The sequence below is a fragment of the Jaculus jaculus genome, chromosome 17 (genome assembly GCF_020740685.1).
Source record: "Jaculus jaculus isolate mJacJac1 chromosome 17, mJacJac1.mat.Y.cur, whole genome shotgun sequence".
Classification (NCBI taxonomy): Eukaryota; Metazoa; Chordata; class Mammalia; order Rodentia; family Dipodidae; genus Jaculus; species Jaculus jaculus.
In genome coordinates this window covers 63,243,777-63,262,108 of record NC_059118.1, presented here as the reverse complement: position 1 = coordinate 63,262,108, position 18,332 = coordinate 63,243,777, and the positions used below count along the sequence as shown (strand labels likewise).

The following is an 18,332-nucleotide window of genomic DNA, read 5'->3' as shown; positions in this document are numbered from 1 at the left end:
GGTCCCCAGAGTCACGTGACCCCGGCTGCCCCGGGGGTGTGCCCACTGACAGTGACCCCAGCGCCCCGACCCGCTCAGTGCCCGGGCCGGCCCCGTGAAGCTTGGCCCCCTTTCCACCCAACTGGTCTTTCACAGGGTGAGACTTGTTCATGCCACCCAAGCCAGCTCCCCACTCCAGAAGGTGCTGGCTGAGCTGCTAGGTGGGGGCTAGAGAAGGTAACTTGCACAATTATGTTATAAACTTGTGATGAGACATGACGTAGTGTAGGACTTTGCGGGGTGGGGATCCTGATAAAAATGCTAGGAAAAAGGCAAAATTCTTTCATGTGATGCTTGCTTGCTGCCAAGCTGAGTTTCCTAAGAAACAGGTATTGTGGTGCCTTTACACTGGTAGGTGTAAATGCCACTAATTAATTTTTTAAGAAGTTGGAGCTCTCACAGGATTGTCAGGGGTGCCCAGTAGCAGGTACCAGATGTTTCTTTTGTTAAGGGTATGGAGAGGCAGTGTCACAGGCAATCAGGCTGTTCATGGGCTCGGGATGTTAAATGGTTTAAGGAGGGGGAGGAGTGAGGCACATTCTGGTTTCTAATGTGCCTTTTCCTCTCACAGTATTATCTTAGGTGGATGTGTTAGCTCAGTTATCGTTAGGCCCAGCTCCTGTGAGAAGAGGGTAAATGGTACTTGGGGCCTCTTTATCTGGATTTTTTTTTTTTTTTTTTAACTACAGTTGAAGTGACAGCCTGTGCCTCTAACTGAATTCCTTCCCTTTTCACCCGTCCACTGGGGAACAGCAGTGAAGCCAGCCGCTCATCATGATGGGTGCAGATTTTACAGCCTCTGAACAGCCCTTGCTTTTGCGGTTTATGAATGCACCATTTGTTGTTGTGAACACAACTGTTAGATACAACTGGCCCCTCAGCCCTGCCCGTGCCCAGTGAGAGTCAGCATGCATATAAGCCTCCCCCACCCCCACCCACTGCTGAATTTTGGCTTGAAATACCACCATTTTCCCATTAGAATTTTTTAAGTCAGATTTTACATTTGTCAAATGTAAATTTCAGAATTTTTTTTTTTTACTTTCATGGCTTTTAATATTTATTTATTTATTTATTTGAGAGATGATACGTATGAGTGGCCAGGACTTCCTACCACCATACCAAACTTCAGACACAAGCATTAAGTTTTTAAAGATACATTTATTATTTGAGAGAGAGGGAGGGAGAATGAGTGTGCCAGGGCCTACAGTTATTGCAGATGAACTCCAGATGTATGCACTACCTTGTGCATCTGGCTTACATGGGCCCTAGGGAATCGAACCGAGGTTCTTTGGCTTTGCAGGCAAGCACCTTAACCGCTAAACCATCTCTCCAGCCCCAGGATTAAGGTTTTAATTTGCTCAAACTGTTAACCTAGCAGCCCTGGATAAGTACACATATTTTTGTTAAAGGAACAGTTTGTTTTTGTGGCTCAATGTTGCGCATATGCTTTTATATATGATCTCAAAGAACTCTGTCACGCAACTTTGAAGTTGCATTTTATTTAAAAAATTTTATTGATAACTTTTATAGTTACAGATACCATGATAATTCCTTCCCCTCCCCCATTTTCCCTTTCACAACTCCACTCTCTATCATATCCCCTCCTCTCCATTAGTCTCCCTTATATTTTGATGTCATTGTTTTTTCCTCCTATTATGAGGGTCTTGTTAAGTTATTGCTAGGCACTGTGAGGTTGCGGATATAGAGGCCAATTTCTATCTGGACAGTTGCATTTAAGCTCTTACAATCTTTCCACCACCTTTTCTCTAGCAGTGAAATTGCATTTTTTTTTTCGAGGTAGGGTCTCACTCTGGTCCAGGCTGACCTGGAATCAACTCTGTAGTCTCAGGGTGGCCTTGAACTCATGGCGATCCTCCTATTTCTGCCTCCCGAGTGCTGGGGTTAAAGGCGTGCGCCACCACGCCCATTTTAAATTTAAAATTTTAAATTTTAAATTGGCCTGAAGTTAGGTAGTTTTATTTGCTAGGGGTATGTGTGTAGCCTTTATACATCATCTCTCTTGTCAAAGATTGTCTTCAGTCTGGTATTTAAAATTTCAAATGTTTTCATAGCAAAAAAAAAAAGAGTATGTAGATGTGCTAATTAGCGTGATTTAACTATTTTTACAATGTATACACATGCCATACACACACACACACACACACACACACACACACACACACACACACACATGAATATGAAGCTTTTTCCAGTACCAAGGACCAATCCCAGAGTTGGGTGTGCTAGGCAGTGGCTTTAGTATTGAGGTATATACCCAGCCTGACAAGTTTTGTCAGCTATGCCGTAATAAAACTATCACTAGCCTGCAAACCCTAACGACCTGAGTTTGATTCCCCAGTACCCACCTAAAGCCAGATTCACAAAATGGCACATGCATTTGTAGTGGCTGGAGGCCCTGGTGTGCCCATTCTCCCCCTTCTCTCTCTTCTTTCTGCTTACAAATAAAATAAAATTAAAATTAAAAAGCAATTTAGAGGAAGCTGCCAAAATCGAACTGCAGTGTGGCATCCTGTGTGTGTGGATGGCTCTTACTCTAATGTTCACTGCTGTGGTTATTATAATAGGTGTTTTCTGTGGTTGTATACGTTGTATACGCTAAGATTTCTTCTTTACAACTTAATGTATTTATTGACATTTTGTAAAATAAAGTTTATTAACATATTTTTTCTGCTCTGCTTTGCATGGTCAACAACTGGTCCCCATTGACTATTCTAACTGCTGGCTGGCCTTGGTTTGGCCAAGGAGGTGAATTTATGTTACAAACACAGTAAACATGCAGCAGCTGACTCTAAACACTTGATATTCTAGAGTTCAAAAAAAAAAAAAAACCAGAAAGAAGGAAATTGCCACTTGCTAGAAACAGAGGAGCTTTGTGTAGTTGAATCTTAAAGTGGATGTTCTGTCTTTGCTTGACTTTGCTTTCCTTTGAGAGTCTCACAGCGTAGCCCAGGCTGGCCTCCCTCGCTGTATAGCCCAGGCTGGCCTCCCTCGCTTGCTGCTCTCCTGGCTCTGCTCTCTTTTCCAAAAATGCTGGAGCCTTTGCATTTGTGTTTTGCAAAAATTGGCAGTGGCGCATCATAAGCAGTGTCGTTGGCAGGAAGGTTGTCTTTTTGAGATCTGTGCTTTCACCTCACTGGGTAGAGGGGAAGGTGTGTGTGTGTGTGTGTGTGTGTGTGTGTGTGTGTGTACGCGCATGCGCAGCCTGGAGTCTGTTCCCATTCTTAGAGCCTATTGTACATATGTGGTGTTCACCTTTTGATGGTTGGTTTTGATCTGTGTCTTTAAACTGTAAAAAGTCCCACTGGATTTTTCTCCCTTTACCATAGTTTTTTCTTTTTTTTTTGCGTGTGTGTTTAATTATGTGTGTCATTTAAAATGGCAATTGAAACATCACCAGGAATGTTCAGATAGAAACGGCCTTTTCTGTGTCAGAACGACCAGTGTGGCTTAGTTGATGCTTCTGTTGCTAAGCAGGTACATTTCTCATCTGGAGGCGGCTGCTCATTAACCCTGTAAGTGCCTAATAGCAAGCCAAAAAAAAAAAAAAAAAAAAAAAAGACAAAGAACTATATGCTTCCGCCTTGCTGTGTCTTGTGGAAGTGCTTGAGAAGTGGCCCTAACACAGAGTTAGTTGCGCCTGGGCGCTGGGGAGAGCTGGCACAGGGTTGACAGTCTCCACTAGGCACCAGCAGCTGGTTGGCAGTGAAGGGCTCAGCAATGCGATCAAACGCAGGGGTTTGATCCCAGTGTAAAATGGAAACGCCTTTTTCTTTGGGTATTTTTTTTTTTTTTGCTTTGTATATCTGCCTTTAATTGCCCACATGGCTGTGGAGAAAGGAAGAGGGAAGAAAGGGGCTGCTGTTTGCATCCATTTGCCAGAAAGGAGTTAACAGAACATACCGCAGAACAGGTTGGGCAAGACTGTTAAAGCCAGTGATGGAGCCTGCTTCCCCCTCTTCCTCTGCTGCCTCCTCTTCCTCCCCCCTCCCCTTCTCCACCCCTCTCACCAGTTTTTAGGACTTCAAAACATCTTTCCACTACCCCTTGCACCCCACTCCCGCCAGCCCCCAGCTCGGTGGCTGGCTTCCCTTCCAGGCAGAACATTTGATGTGAATAAAATACTTTGTGCAGACGAGGAGCCGGCCTGAGCCGAGGCAGGCAGCCTGAGCAGCTGTTTCTCAGGCAGTCGACGGGGCCCTCGGTCAGTCATGTAACATAGGGCCATTCAGTGGCAGCATTCTTGAGTGTGCGCTTTTGCTTCTGTAGGCCTGTGGGGTTACAGCTGGGAGGGGAAGTGGAGGCGGGATGAAGAAGGAAGCGTGCGTGTTCACATGGAGGCCAAGGCCGGCGAGGTGGAGTCGCTGCCGCCCGAGCGCCAGTCATCAGGAGACACTGCTGCCCAAAGTGTCCGCAGTTAGCTCTGCCCGGTGAGCGTCCTCAGGCCCCGGATGCAGAGAAGCCAAGCTCCTTACCAGCCAGCTTGAGTCTCCCAGACGTTCTGCATGGTGTTTGCATCCATGTGTCCCATAAACATACCATATATAGTCATGGTTGAGCTCACTATAGCATCGCAGGGAAACACTCCTAATGCACAGCTCCTTTCTTGCTTCGAGGCAGACTCACGGGAGCTATTTCTGGTGGGTTGTGGCTTTCTTTTTGGGGAGTTTAGCGAGGGGACAAAGGGGGTTATTTCCATATTCGTACTCTTTAGAATATGTTTAAGTAAAATATATTTCAGATCTTAGCTTTCTGACGGTACTCTGAAAATTAAAGAACTTCACTGTCATGGGAGGAAAAACTGAATTCCATGTGTGCATCTGTTTTAGAATAAAAGCTCGTATTCTTTTACATCGCACACATTGTGTATTTTATGGGCCCTGATCTCCCACTTTTCTGGGAGGACCATTTCACGTTGTGAGGATGGGCTGTGCTCTGTGTCATGTACTCAGTGTGGCCGTGGAAAAGTTCCCTTCTGTCTTCTTTCCTCCCCCTCGGAGCTATCTAGATTGTGTTTACCATGTGTCACCTTCAGATGTCCAGGGCCTGGCATGCAGCTTTCTGTAGAGCTGCACGGCAGTCATTTTAGACTTGGCACAGCTGGCTCCACGGAGCTGAGGAGAGGCAGAAATGAAAAAGAAACACAGCCTCCCTCCCCTCCAGGACCCAGCGTACTTTATTTCAGCTTGAAGCAAACAGCAAGGCATCTGTGGTTCAGATAAGAAGCCTTCCTTCTCTCCCTCTTACCCCCGCGCCCCCCGCCCCACAACTGCCTTTCTTTTCAGGACATAAGTGTACATAGCTCTTAGAGGAAGTCTGGGACATTGGGTACTGGTAAAGAGACAAGATGGACGTATTTTCTCTTCCTTGGTTTTTGCATTGGCCTCACTAGAGTGACTTACATTGGCTGTGTGACAGTTAATTGTGCCATCCTTCCCCTTTCCTAAGCTGAAAGCCCCTCTGCCTCTATCAGGCCTCTTTGTTTAGGAGTTTGTAATACAGGAGAGCAAAGTGACACGTATTTACTGAACTCTCTAAAGCGCGTTTGTAACACTCTTCATCCTGCTTTTCTAACTCTAGTCTTCAGTAACTTACATACTTGAACTTCCCAAGCAGTACACATGACTGGTTAGTTAAAGTTTCCTCAAAAATATTAGTGAACCTAGATTTTTTTTTTTTTTTTGGTTTTTTGAAGTGTAGAGTCTCACTCTAGTCCACGCTGACCCTGGAATTCACTATGTAGTCTCAAAGTGGCCTTGAACTCACGGTGATCCTCCTACCTCTGCCTCCCAAATACTGGGATTAAAGGTGTGCGCCACCATGCCTGGCTGAATTTAGATTTTTTTTTTCAAATAAAGCAAATTTCGTTTCAAGCTACCTGTATGTATTTCCAAGTTGTTATATGTACTTGGTAGATTATGTTCAGAATGACATGGGTTAGCCAAAAGGATGGTTACCACCATGGAAACAGGAATTAATTAGCTAGCACGCCACTGATTACTATGCCATTTGCAGGGAGGCCACTTGGTTGACCTTTAGGTCAGACTGGTCAGTTGCTGCGTGCATACAAGTGGGAGCGCTTTTTAGAACCCACAAACGTATCCCGAAGTCCTGGCGCTAACACTGCGAACTGATTGGTTTCTAATGCATTAATATAGTTACGGCCTGGCCATCTTGTCTGTCACACTTCTCAGTTCACAGCAAGTCAGAGGCCAGAGTTGGAGGCTGAACATGGAGAACAGGCACGAGATGGAGGCAAACTGACAAAACCAGGAAGGAAATCAGGAGATTGGGGGGGGGGGTAGGGCCAACTATCATTGGGGAAAACTGAGCTAAGTGGAGAGAGGAGCTTATGCTGTGTCTCGTCTGTCTGTCTGTGTCTTCCCCTCCCTCCCTCCTTTCCTTTCTTTCTTTCCTAAACAGGGTCTCACTGTAGACTAGGCTTGAACTCGCCATGATTCTCCTGCCTCCACCCCAAGTTTTGTGGTCACGTCGGCTCCTTTGCATTATTACAACTGCATGTGTATCCACATTGACCTCGGGAAAAATGTCAGAACCGAGCGCATGGCCCCAGAGAGCATGTGACACAGGGACAGAACTATAGGAGGAGGGTGTTCTCTGGTTTCTGAAGACAGCTTGGGTTCTTCATCGTGGCATTTCTGAGTCATTCTCCAGAAGGTGAAGTTAGTCACACATTGATTCACCACCTTCTGCTGGTGGGGACTGGGGAGTTTAAAAGATACTTTAGAATCATTTATATGGAAAATAGATCTCGATCCCGTTCAGTAAAGTACAGCTGCTTTAGAATTAACATAAGGAATTTAAATTAACCATCAAATACACACAGACACACACACATAATCCAGATTTTTAGGCAAAAAGTTACTCATTATCAGATTCAAATGATGTCTACATTCTACCATCAGTTTGTTTGTATCTTTTAAAAATACTACTTATTTGAGAGGGAAGGAAAGAGAGAAGGGGCACACCAGGTCCTCTAGCCAGTGCAGACAAACCCCAGATGCATGGACCACTTCGTGCATCTGACTTATATGGATCCTGGGGAATCAAAGCCAGGTCCTTTGGCTTTCCAGGAAAGCACCTTAACTGCTAAGCCATCACTCCAGCCCAGGTTATTTGTATCTTAATGTGAACTGTCATTTGTATTCATGACTGAAAACAAATTATATACCATTGGTGTTTTCGTTTTAAAGCAGGTGATGTAGAAAGGTGTTTGTGTACTAGGAAGTCGGGTACTCTGGAAGATACTCTCTGTCTGCAGAAAGGAATTGTGAGTGTTTTCTGTTTTCTTTTCTTTTTTTGGTTTTTTGAGGTAGGGTCTCACTCTGGCCCAGGTTGACCTAGAATTCACTATGTAGTCTCAGGGTGGCCTCCGACTCACAGGGATCCTCCTACCTCTGCCTCCCGAGTGCTGGGGTTAAAGGCGTGCGCCACCATGCCCGGCTGTGTCTTCTGTTTGAAGGTGACTGGGGAGCATGGTCTCCAGCAGCTGGATAGACTTCCGCTCACAGTCCTTCTGCTTCAGCCTCCCACACGCTGGGCAGGCTTGGAACTTTGTGTGACCAAGCCCAAGGGGCCCGGGTTCTGATAATTACACTCACAGGTACATTTGAATAATTGCATGTTAACTTCTGTTTTTTTTTTAAATTTTTTATTTATTTATTTGAGAGCGACAGACACAGAGAGAAAGACAGATAGAGGGAGAGAGAGAGAATGGGCGCACCAGGGCCTCCAGCCTCTGCAAACGAACTCCAGACGCGTGCGCCCCCTTGTGCATCTGGCTAACGTGGGACCTGGGGAACCGAGCCTCGAACCAGGGTCCTTAGGCTTCACAGGCAAGCGCTTAAACACTAAGCCTTCTCTCCAGCCCTTAACTTCTGTTTTTAAGGAAGGCTTTCATTCTAGTCCATGCTGACCTAGAACTTACTCTGTAGCTCTAGGCTGACCTCAAACTCTTGGCAGTCCTACTACCTTAGCCTGCCAAGTACTGGGATTAAAGTCGTAAGCATCATGGCTAGCCTGCATAGTAACTTGAAAAAAAGTATCTATGAGAGAGAGTGAGAAAGTGAGTGTGAGTGTGGTGGGGAAGGGGGTGTATCAGGGCCTCCTGCCACTGTAAATGAACTCTCCAGATGCATATACCACTTGTGTATTTGGCTTTACATGGGTACTGGGAATCAAACCCAGGCTGTCAGGCTTTGTAAGCAAGCACCTTTAATCGCTGATGCCATCTCCAGCTCCATATTAACCTTTTTGTTTTTTTGTTTGTTTTATTTATTTATTTGAGAGCTACAGATAGAAAGAGGCAGAGAGAGAGAGAAAGAGAGAGAGAGAGAGAGAGAGAGATGGGGGGGGAGAATGGGCACATCAGGGTCTCCAGCCACTGCAAAAAGGAACTCCAGACGCATGCGCCCCCTTGTGCATCTGGCTAACATGGGTCCCGGGGAATCGAGCCTCGAACCGGGGTCCTTAGGCTTCACAGGCAAGTGCTTAACCCCTAAGCCATCTCTCTAGCCCCCATATCAACTTTTAATCCATTAAATTTCTTTAAGTCTTCTGCACATTTAGATTTGCTGTGATACATCACTAACATATGTTAGAGGCTGATAGAAACTTTCCTGTTCCTGATTCAAATGGATCTGTGGTGTTTTGCATAAAAGAAACTGTTTCTTTGAAAATTTAATTAGTTTTACAATTTGGTCTTGTCACCATGCAGGGAAACTATAAATCCACATTGGTATGCAGAAGGTGGAAGGTATTCTCTTATAGACACTTGTCACAGTCAGGCGAGGGAAATTCACCTGAATTGCATACAGGAAATAGGAATTAGTTGTCTGGATGTTAGACGCTCAGACAAGATAGAAAAGTGATCAAAACCAGGACTTGCTAAGAAGCAAGTAAAGGCTCTGGGAGCTGACGCAGCACAGAGGGGTGTCACCAAAGGGTGGACTAGGTTGTCACTGATAGGTGTAGTAGCCAGCATAAATGACCTACAGCCGGCTGGTTAGGGTTAGGGTAGGTGAAGCCTTAGGGACCAATGTTAGAGGTTGAGATGATGGAGCTGGAGATGCAGGGAGGGGGTGTGCAGGCCTGGGATGGAATAGCTCTGGCTGCCTGGGCACGAGTCTCTGGGAATCATAGGTTTAGAGAACTCGTCTCTACCACTGGAGCTGACGGGGAGAGAACAGGAAAGTTCATGCTCCCAAGTTATTACTCAGATGTCGCTGAAGAGCAGAAGTGTGTTAGGTCCTACTAGTCTTTCAGTCTGCGACAACCCCTTGTTTGTCCGCTTTTATTTATTTTAATCTTATTTATTTATTTGTGTATTTGGTGCGTTAGGGTCTCTTGCTGAGTGCATCCAGCTTTACATGGGCGCTGGAGAATTAGACTGGCAGGCTTTGCAAGCAAGCCTTTAACCACCGAGCCATCTCTCCAGCCCCAGTCCGCTTTTAAAGCTGTCTTTTACTAGATACTGAGTTAGTTATAAGGAAGGGAGTGGAGACCCAAAGAGCAAAGTTTGATCAGTTAAGATATTGGAGGATAGTCGGGCACGCTTTCAATCCTAATATTTAGGAGGCAGAGGTAGAGGGATCCCTGTGAGGACAAGGTCAGCCTGGGCTAGAGTGAGACCCTACCTCAAAAACAAAACAAAACAAAACAAAACAAAAAATTGGAGGGTGGAAATGTTACTTGATTGCTGGTCTTATCCTGGATTTGGAGATTTCAAGGAAAAGTGCACAATGCCTGCTTTTATCCAAGGGATTTCAGCAGTCACATGATCTGCAAACCAGCCCCCTGCACAGCAAGCAAGCCCTCTGCTGCAGAGTCCACTCCGAGGAGGAGCTTCACAGTGGAGCGGGTGCTGGCCTGGGAGCCGTTTAGCTCAGAACTGATTTTGTCCCGGCCTTCGTGTTTGCATAAAAGTTGCACGTCCCCGGGCCGTGACGCATGGTTGCCCTGTGAGTTGTTTGGGTGCAAGTTGGAGCTAAGGAGGTGGTAACAGGAAGATGACCAATAGTCAGTTCCCCGATGCACCTGAGAGAAGCTAGCTTAACCACTTTGGGGCTAGGGACAGAGGATTCATCTTGGTAAACTCCCTCAAAAATGACTGACATGGACAATGTATAGTAGTCAGAAACCACAAACCTGCCAAATGTAAGTAAATGGAAAGGAGGTTCAGAAGTTCATGTAAAAGATCCCGGGAATTTATTTATAGCTTGATTTTTCTCTTAGGATGAGTGTGTCTATGGAAGAAATGAAGTAAGCAGATTAGACACAAGAATCACATGACCCTGCTGCACATGCCTTCATGTTCTGGATGTTGGATGTTCCAGCTATGTTTCTCTCTCCAGTGAACATGCAGGGCCTCTGGCCTGCGGAGGCAGCGTGAGGGTTGTACAATCACCTGTCCGAGTGGTGGTTTAGGAGCCATACAGAATGTCAGCCAGATGTGCAGCTGAGCTTTCTTTGGTCATTTAATGATCTTATCTAATTACACAATATTCAAGTTATTTCTAATAGTCTAAGACAATATTCCCTAGTGTTAGTGTTTTATGGAAAGTAAAGAAATAATCCTGCTGCTTCAGAATGCCAATGAAGACTGTTCATTTTCCTAATATCTTATAAGCAGAATGCCTTTTTTTTTTTTTAACTTTGCTCTCAGGGACTTAGGGGCACATGGCTCGTTGCCACACATGTACCAGGATCTTGCTGTGATCTCCAGCACTGGGGGAAAAGGTAGACCCTGACCACTGTTGTTTTCAGCAGCCCCCAGCCCTGTATTTTTTTTCCTTAAATATTATTTATTTGTAAGAGGGAAGGAAGGAGGGTGGAGAGGAGATGTGGGTGCCAAGGGTCTTTTGAACTCCAGATGTCCAGATGCCTGCTCCACCTTGTACATTTGGCCTTATGTGGATACTGAGAAATCAAACCTGGCCCTGCAGGCTTTTGCGAGCAGGCACCATTAACTGCTAAGCCACCCCCTAGCTTCCCCACTTTATCCTGTATTCATATATACACACACACATTTATTTGCAAAGACAAAGAGAAAATGGGTGTGCCAGGGCCTCAAGCTACTGGAAATGAACTCCAGAAGCATGTGCCACTTTCTGCACTTATCTTTACACAGGTTCTTGGTTGTTGAACCTGGTCATTAGGCTTTGTAGGTGTGTGCTGAGTCATCTCTCCAGTCCATATACTGTGTGTGTGTGTGTGTGTGTGTGTGTGTGTATGTGTAGACATCTTGCGTTGTCTCTCAGGCTGGTCCCAAACTCGTGGATTCAAGAGACCCTCAGCCTTCTGAGTAGCTAGAGCTACAAGCACACACCATCGTATGGTCCTAGGTTTTAGTGAATTTTTAAATAAGTTGTTCATGGCTTTCAAAAAAATAGGATAAAACCTATGAATATGAAGGGGACAAATAGTCTCGCTGAAAGTAATCTAGTTACAGTCACTGAAGAGCGCACGCCTTTAATCCCAGCACTCGGGAGGCAGAGGTAGGAGGATCACTGTGAGTTCGAGGCCACCCTGAGACTACATAGTGAATTCCAGGTCAACGTGGGCCAGAGTGAGACTCCACCTCGAAAAAAAAAAAAAAATTGAAATTTTAGCATTGGGGCTTTTGAATTTTGAGCTCTGATCCTCCCCTTTTTTCTTTCTGGTTTTACTTTTGAGTTATAAGTGACTAAATGGATTACATAAATGTTGACCTTTCTGTGGGGGAGTTACATGCAAGTATCTGAAATGATGGAATGTGACACCCAGAGAATGAGGTTGGTGCTCAAGGGGCCTTGACACAGCAGCCTCTCCTCACGTCAGGCCTGAGCTTCAGCAATACTGAGTGGTGAGAAGGGGCCCACGGTGCTCCTACTTGAAGAGTTTTAAAGCATGTGTGTGTGAGGATAGAGGGGCTGCCCTCTGTTCTCTGTAGACCAGTTAGAAAATTCCAGCAGGAAATTCTGCCGCCTTTGAGGTAAATGTAATAAACTCCAGATGCGTGTGCCACCTTGGGCATCTGGCTTATGTGAGTCCTGGGGAATCAAACTGAGGTCTTTTGGCTTTGCAGGCATACACCTTAATCGCTAAGCCATCTCTCCAGCCCCATAAAGACATTTTCTAAGCAGTAGTCCGCTACTTTGCTTTCCTCCCATCTCATCTCTTGACTTTTTTTTTTCCATTTTTTTCTTTTTATTATTTATTTATTTGAGAGAGATAGAAGTAAATGGGGGGGGGGGCGGATGGGCACACCAGGGCCTTCAGCTGCTGCAAACAAACTCCAGATACATGCGCCACTTTGTGTATCCGGCTTACATGAATCCTGGGGACTAGAACCTGGGTCCTTTGGCTTTGTAGACTAGGGAGAGCCTTAACCGCTAAGGCATCTCTCCAGCTCCTGTTTTTGGCTTTTCAAGGTAGGATCTTCCTCTAGCCCAGGCTAACCTGGAATGTACAATGTATTCTCAGGGTGGCCTTAAACTCATGGCTATCCTCCTACCTCTGCCTCCCAAGTGTTGGGATTAAAGGTGTCGTGCATGTGCTCTTGAAGTTTTACTGTGCCCATAAACTAAGGCCGTGGCTTAAGTCTGAAATGTGAGGTCCATTGAACAGTGGTTGTGAATGTGGTGATTCCCCAAACCAGCGGCATTAGCGTCACCTGGGAACATGGTGGAACCCAAGTATTCTTAGGCCTTCTCAGGTTTCATCAGAACCCCTGTAGTGCTGGGGTGCTCACTCCGTGGTGGTCTGCTTACCTACCATGTACAAGGCCTGAGGTGGATAGTCAGCACCTAGGTAAAAGAAGCTCTGGAGGTGAGGCCCAGCAGTCTGTTACGCTGAAATCTGAGAATGACTTCCTTACGTGAATCCAACGTGCTTAATGTCAGGTGTCCAGGACTTGTGCCTGAGGATGAAGCCTAAGGTACTTCTTGGCCCTTGCTGATGCGCATGTCCAGACAGCATGCTGGGGAGTGTGGGTGTGGTAACAGTAAGAGTGGGGGTGTGAACTGTATGTCTGAATGGCTAAACACCTTCTAGACACAACTTCCATGGGAATGAGATGTTATTCCCATCTTATAGCTGAGGAAACTGGGATGAAGAGGTTCTGTGTCTGCCTAAGGGTACTCGTGACACAAGGTCAGGCCACTTACAGCAGCTGGCAAGTAGTAAGGCAGGATTTGAACCCAAGCATTGTGGCTTCAGAATCCATTCAGTAGCCACTGTACAGTTCAGCTTGCTGGTTCTCAGAGTGACAACCCATCAAGCGCTGTGGTAATGTTCCACTTTTCTTGAATGGAGACAATCTAGAAATGACCAGGAAGTGTGTGACAGTGACAGTTCACAATTTAAGTTAAGCCCCTCACCATGTGCTTCATTCGTTGGTGGTTTGCTTGTGTGGTGGGCTAGTGACGGTATTGGCCAGTTGTGGAGGTGCATGGCTAGGCAGCAGTTTCTCAGTCATTTAAAACAACAAGTAGGATGGGGTGATTAGGGGTAGAAACAAGGACTTAGTGGGAAGTGGTTTCTCAGTGAGGTAGTTTAGTCACACTATAAGAACATTTTCTTCAGTTAACCTATGTGCAATCTCCTGGCTTAGGAGAGAGGCCATGTTCTCATCACCTTCCTTTTTTTATTTATTTATTGAGACAGAGAGAAAGGAAGAGAGAGAGAGAGAATGGGCACACCAGGTCCTGTAGCCACTGCAAACCAACTCCAGACACCTGTGCCACTTTGTGCATCTGGCTTATGTGGGACCTGGAGAATTGAACCTGGGTCCTTAGGCTTTGCAGGCAAGCGCCTTAATCATTAAGCCTTCTCTCCAGCCCCCACCTTCCTTTCTGATTCTTCTCTGTTCTCTTTTTATCCATCTACCCTCCCTGAGAAGTTTATGTGAGACCGGATTCCATCTGGTGACTTACAGGTTTAAGTCTTAATGAGGTGGACTTCATTGTCAATAGGTAAGATGTGTTTTTCCTTCCAAGAGACTGCATAAGATTGCCCCAGCCTTCCACTTGAGAAATGGGGAGAGTTAGATGGTGTGGATCTAATCATTAGTATTCTGAACGATGAAAAAGAATCCCCAGTTGACTTTGAAAACTGCTTGTTTTCTTATATCCTTGTAAAGTGTGTAATGACTACGTGCGTTTTCTTCCCCCCAGGTGGGTCGGCTTTGTCTTGCTGTGTAGGTGTCCACTGCTGCCCTGGGCGTCGTCTCACTGCTTTGTCTTCAGGGCTCAGCTGTCAGCTGGTCCCTGGCAGCTCTGCTGGGGAGCGTACCAGCTTCCACTCGAGGTGGAGGATAAAGATGGCATCGCACCCCCTTTGGGTTTCATGTTGGCTGGGAACAGCTGCTGCACCTCGTGCGGCTCTTGAACGTAATATTTCATTCCCAAATTGCTGAAATTTTTAGTTTTCTGCAAGCTGAGACTTAACCATGAGGCTTTAACATTCCTTCTTGGTGTAGAACTTTCCTTTGAGAAACAGTTGCTTGTTTTGTCATTCAGTAACTAAAGAGAGGTGAGGAGAAGGAGATATTTGCATATGTGGCTTTAAGGCGCCATCTACTCCCTTTCCCATCATCTCTTTAAGTGGTTTGCTTCACCTTGGTGCTGCAGCCGAGGTGCAGATAATTGAAGCAAAGTCAAGTCCAGCCTAAACAAAAGAGGAAAGAACTGACCTAAAAAAGAGCAACTGAACTCACACTGACTGAATCACGTTTTGCCCAGAGCAGCCGAACTTGTGAGGATCGCTGAGCCACAGAGCTCTTGCGGCCAGTCCTTGTGAGTCCCCGGGCTGCTTACACTGGATCACCTCTGGGCTAGCCCTGCAAGGAAGTGTGAAAGCCATTTCAGGTCAAGCTTTTGTGAAGCATTTTCTCTCCTCTGGGAGGACTTGTTCATGTTTAAGAGAACAGCCACATGAATGGGTCGGGCATTAGCTGGAAGAATTGTGGCAGACTTGCCTTGAACCGCTGAAATATAAGATGCAGTGTCTGACTCAGCATATTTTTCCTCTTGTCGTCAGAGAGGATGAAGGACATCCACGTGTGCTGCTGGGTCTCTTTGTAGCTCAGGCTGGCCTTGGGTCCCTAGTGGTAGTGGTAGTCTAGGCTGGTCTAGAATTTGTATCTTTGTACTCAGAGTGCTGCCAAGATTATGAACATGCCTGGCTCCATTGTTTTATATATTTACTTGAGACAGGCTCTCCTAGCCCAGTTTGGTCTCAAAGTTTCTGTATAGCCAAAGATGACCTTGAATTCCTAATCCTCCTGCCTCCACCTTCCCGGTGCTGAGATGACAGCCTGGGGCCACCACGCCCTTTCTTAATAGATGTACAGCGCCTTGAGGCCCATGTGTGAACGAGGGCTCCCCTTCTTTCAGCTTTCTCCTCCCTGGCTTGTGGGATGGGGGAGGTGGGATGGGGGAGGTCTCTGACAGCCTCTGGGCTACCTCTTTCCAGCTCTCTGAGGTCCTTTGCTCCTTAAACCACCGATTCCCCCTTTTCTTCTGCTCACAGTTAGGACCAAGCTGCCTGTTGGAGGTGATTGATGTGTGTGCTACAATGACCAGCCTTCTGAGCTTCCTCTCTGCCTGTTCCTCCTTTTCATTCCCCTTTCTCAATCCCCTCCTCTCAACACTCAAGGAATCCAACCCCGCCCCTCCCGCCCCGGCCCCTCCCTGCGTCCTCGCATCCAGAGCCTCTAGCAAAGGACTTACCTGACCCTGTTACCTGTCCGAGACTTCGTCCTACTCCCCATGCCGTGCCGGTCACTTGCCTGCGCTGTATTTCCCGTTGTCCCCTCCCCTGCCTGCTGCATGGAGCCTATTTCTTTGAAAGTTGTTGGGGTTTGCCTTCCCTTCCTTCTCCCTTTGTTCCCTCTTCTAGTCAGGGCTCATCCCCTGCCGTCTCCGTGTTCAAACACGTTTTCTGAACTCTTACCTCATCTTCTCAGACGGCACCGGGCCCACACCACACACACCCCCACCCCACCCTCTGCCCCAGACCGAGAGTTCCCCATAATTTGCCCCCACACACCCTCTGTAATCATCCCTTGCCCTTCAACAGCACCTGGTGCTTTCTGGGTATCATCTCTTCCAGCCCCTTTTCAACCCCCCCCCCCCAAATCCCTCACAGCTGTCTGCTTTTGCTGGACCTAGTTTCAGAGTTCCTTGGGCAACACTCAATTCTCTTTTCTCATATTTTTCCCTATCACCTAGGTGGTAAGTCCATGGGTGGTCCCTCTCCCCCAGCTAGTGGATTAATAATTACTAAATGAGGTAAGTGGCATGCATTGGTGAGGTAGACCTGGACGTTGACCCAAGGCCGTGTGCACTTTGCACACTGGCTTCCACCAAGGTTCGTTACCCAGAGGGATTTGAGTGCAGCTGAGCCCTCTGGCCCATTGCTTTCTTCTTGGCACTGAGAAGGCTGAGGCAGGAGGATTGCCATGAGTTTGAGACCAGTCTGTACTACTCTGTGAATTCTAAGTCATTCTGGGCTAGAGTGAGACCTTGCCTCAAAAATAATATATATATATTTTTTGGTGGGCTCTTAGGGACAGTATTTTATCCCCAAATCTTGGGAAGATTGAAGGTCCCATTTGTTTATTTCTTAAGTTTTTTTAATACCCCTTGACAGCTTGAAAAAGTTGGTAACTGTTCATCTTTAAAAGATACAAGAGGGCTGGAGAGATGGCTTAGTGTGTAAGGCATTTGTCTGCAAAGCCTGAGGACCCAGGTTCGATTCCCCAGAACCCACGTAAGCCAGATGCACAAGGCGGTGCATCCATCTGGAGTTCTTTTGCAGTAGCTAGAGGCCCTGGCATGCCTATTCTCTCTCTCTCCTACTCTCTCTGTCTCTGTGGGTCTGCTTCTCTTTCTCTCTATTAAATGAAAAATGAAGATGTTCAACATCATTAAGAAGAAAGATCCATGAGCCGGTACAGTGGTGCATGCCTTTGATCCCAGCACTCAGGAAACAGAGGGAGGAGTTTCACAAACGTATTGAATTATTATTGCCATGTATCTGTGTGGTACTAAAGTGAGTTCTATAGTTTGCCTTACTTCACAAGGGAAGGGAAGAAACAGTTTGGTGTTGTTAATGTTGTCACTTACTTTTGGGGACATGCCTGATACTGGTTGCAATAGTAATGAAAAAGCCTTTGGGGGCTGGAGAGATGGCTTAGCGGGTAAGTGCTTGCCTGTGAAGCCTAAGGACCCCGGTTCGAGGCTCGGTTCCCCAGGTCCCACGTTAGCCAGATGCACAAGGGGGCGCACGCGTCTGGAGTTCGTTTGCAGAGGCTGGAAGCCCTGGCGCGCCCATTCTCTCTCTCCCTCTATCTGTCTTTCTCTCTGTCTGTCGCTCTCAAATAAATAAATAATTACTTTTAGAAATATATTTTAAAAAAGCCTTTGGGGACTTGGGGTGGTAGAGGTCCTGTGTAGCATGTTCCAGACCCTGGGTTCTATCCGTAGCACAGGGGGTAGGGGGACAACTCTTAGGTCACGCTAGTTTTCCAAAGGTGCAGCCAATATGAACCATGCTGTAGCTCCTGCTATAGTTCTGACTGTTCCTGAAAATCTGAAGATGTAGGACTCTCCCAAAAAACGAGGACTTTATAAATTTTACCCACGTTTTCAAGGGTGTTATTCTTGTACTTTTCTGTACAGCAGTGATTATGAACTTGAACATGGCATCAGTCCAGTTCACTTGGCCCATAGTAGTCTTTCGGTGGTACCCACAGAATGAAGACAGCCAGTGACTGACCACTATGTAACGGGCACCCGCTGTCCACTAATTAGTCATAAATTGAGGGAAGAAAGGAGGACCCAGGACAGCTCCACATCCTCAGAAGAACTGGCATGTGGCAGTTTCTTTCTTGTGTCTTCTTGGTTTTTATTGTCGAGGTAGGGCCTCACTCCAGCCCAGGATGACCTGGTACTCACTTTGTAGTCTCAGGCTGGCCTCGAATTCGCATTGATTTGCCTACCTCTGTGCAGGTCCAGGATGGTGGCGTGACCCACCACCCAGGCTTGTTTGTTTGTCTTATTTATTTGAGAGAGAGAGAGAGAGAGAGAGAGAGAGAGAGAGGGAGGGGCAAAGGACAGGTCAGGGCATCCGGCCACTGCAGTCGAATTCCAGATCCATGTACTACCTTGTGCATGTGGCTTACGTGGGTACTGGGGGAATTGAACCTGGCAAGTGCCTTAACTGCTAAGCCATCTCTCCAGCCCTTGCTGTTTTTGTTTGTTTGAGGTAAG

At 46.5% G+C, this 18,332-nt stretch overlaps 1 protein-coding gene across 6 annotated transcripts in view; it reads left to right on the top strand.

Annotated features, from left to right (window-relative positions):
• The window catches only part of Rreb1 (ras responsive element binding protein 1), a 159,209-nt gene that overhangs the window by 35,365 nt on the left and 105,512 nt on the right, over positions 1-18,332 (top strand). Inside the window, exon 1 of one of the 6 annotated variants that reach the window (XM_045136426.1) lies at positions 185-216. The exons of the other annotated variants lie outside the window; for them this stretch is intronic. The gene's annotated coding sequence lies outside the window, so the exon portion shown is untranslated. Of the gene's footprint in view, positions 1-184; positions 217-18,332 lie in introns of those variants that run through there. 6 annotated transcript variants of the gene reach the window in all.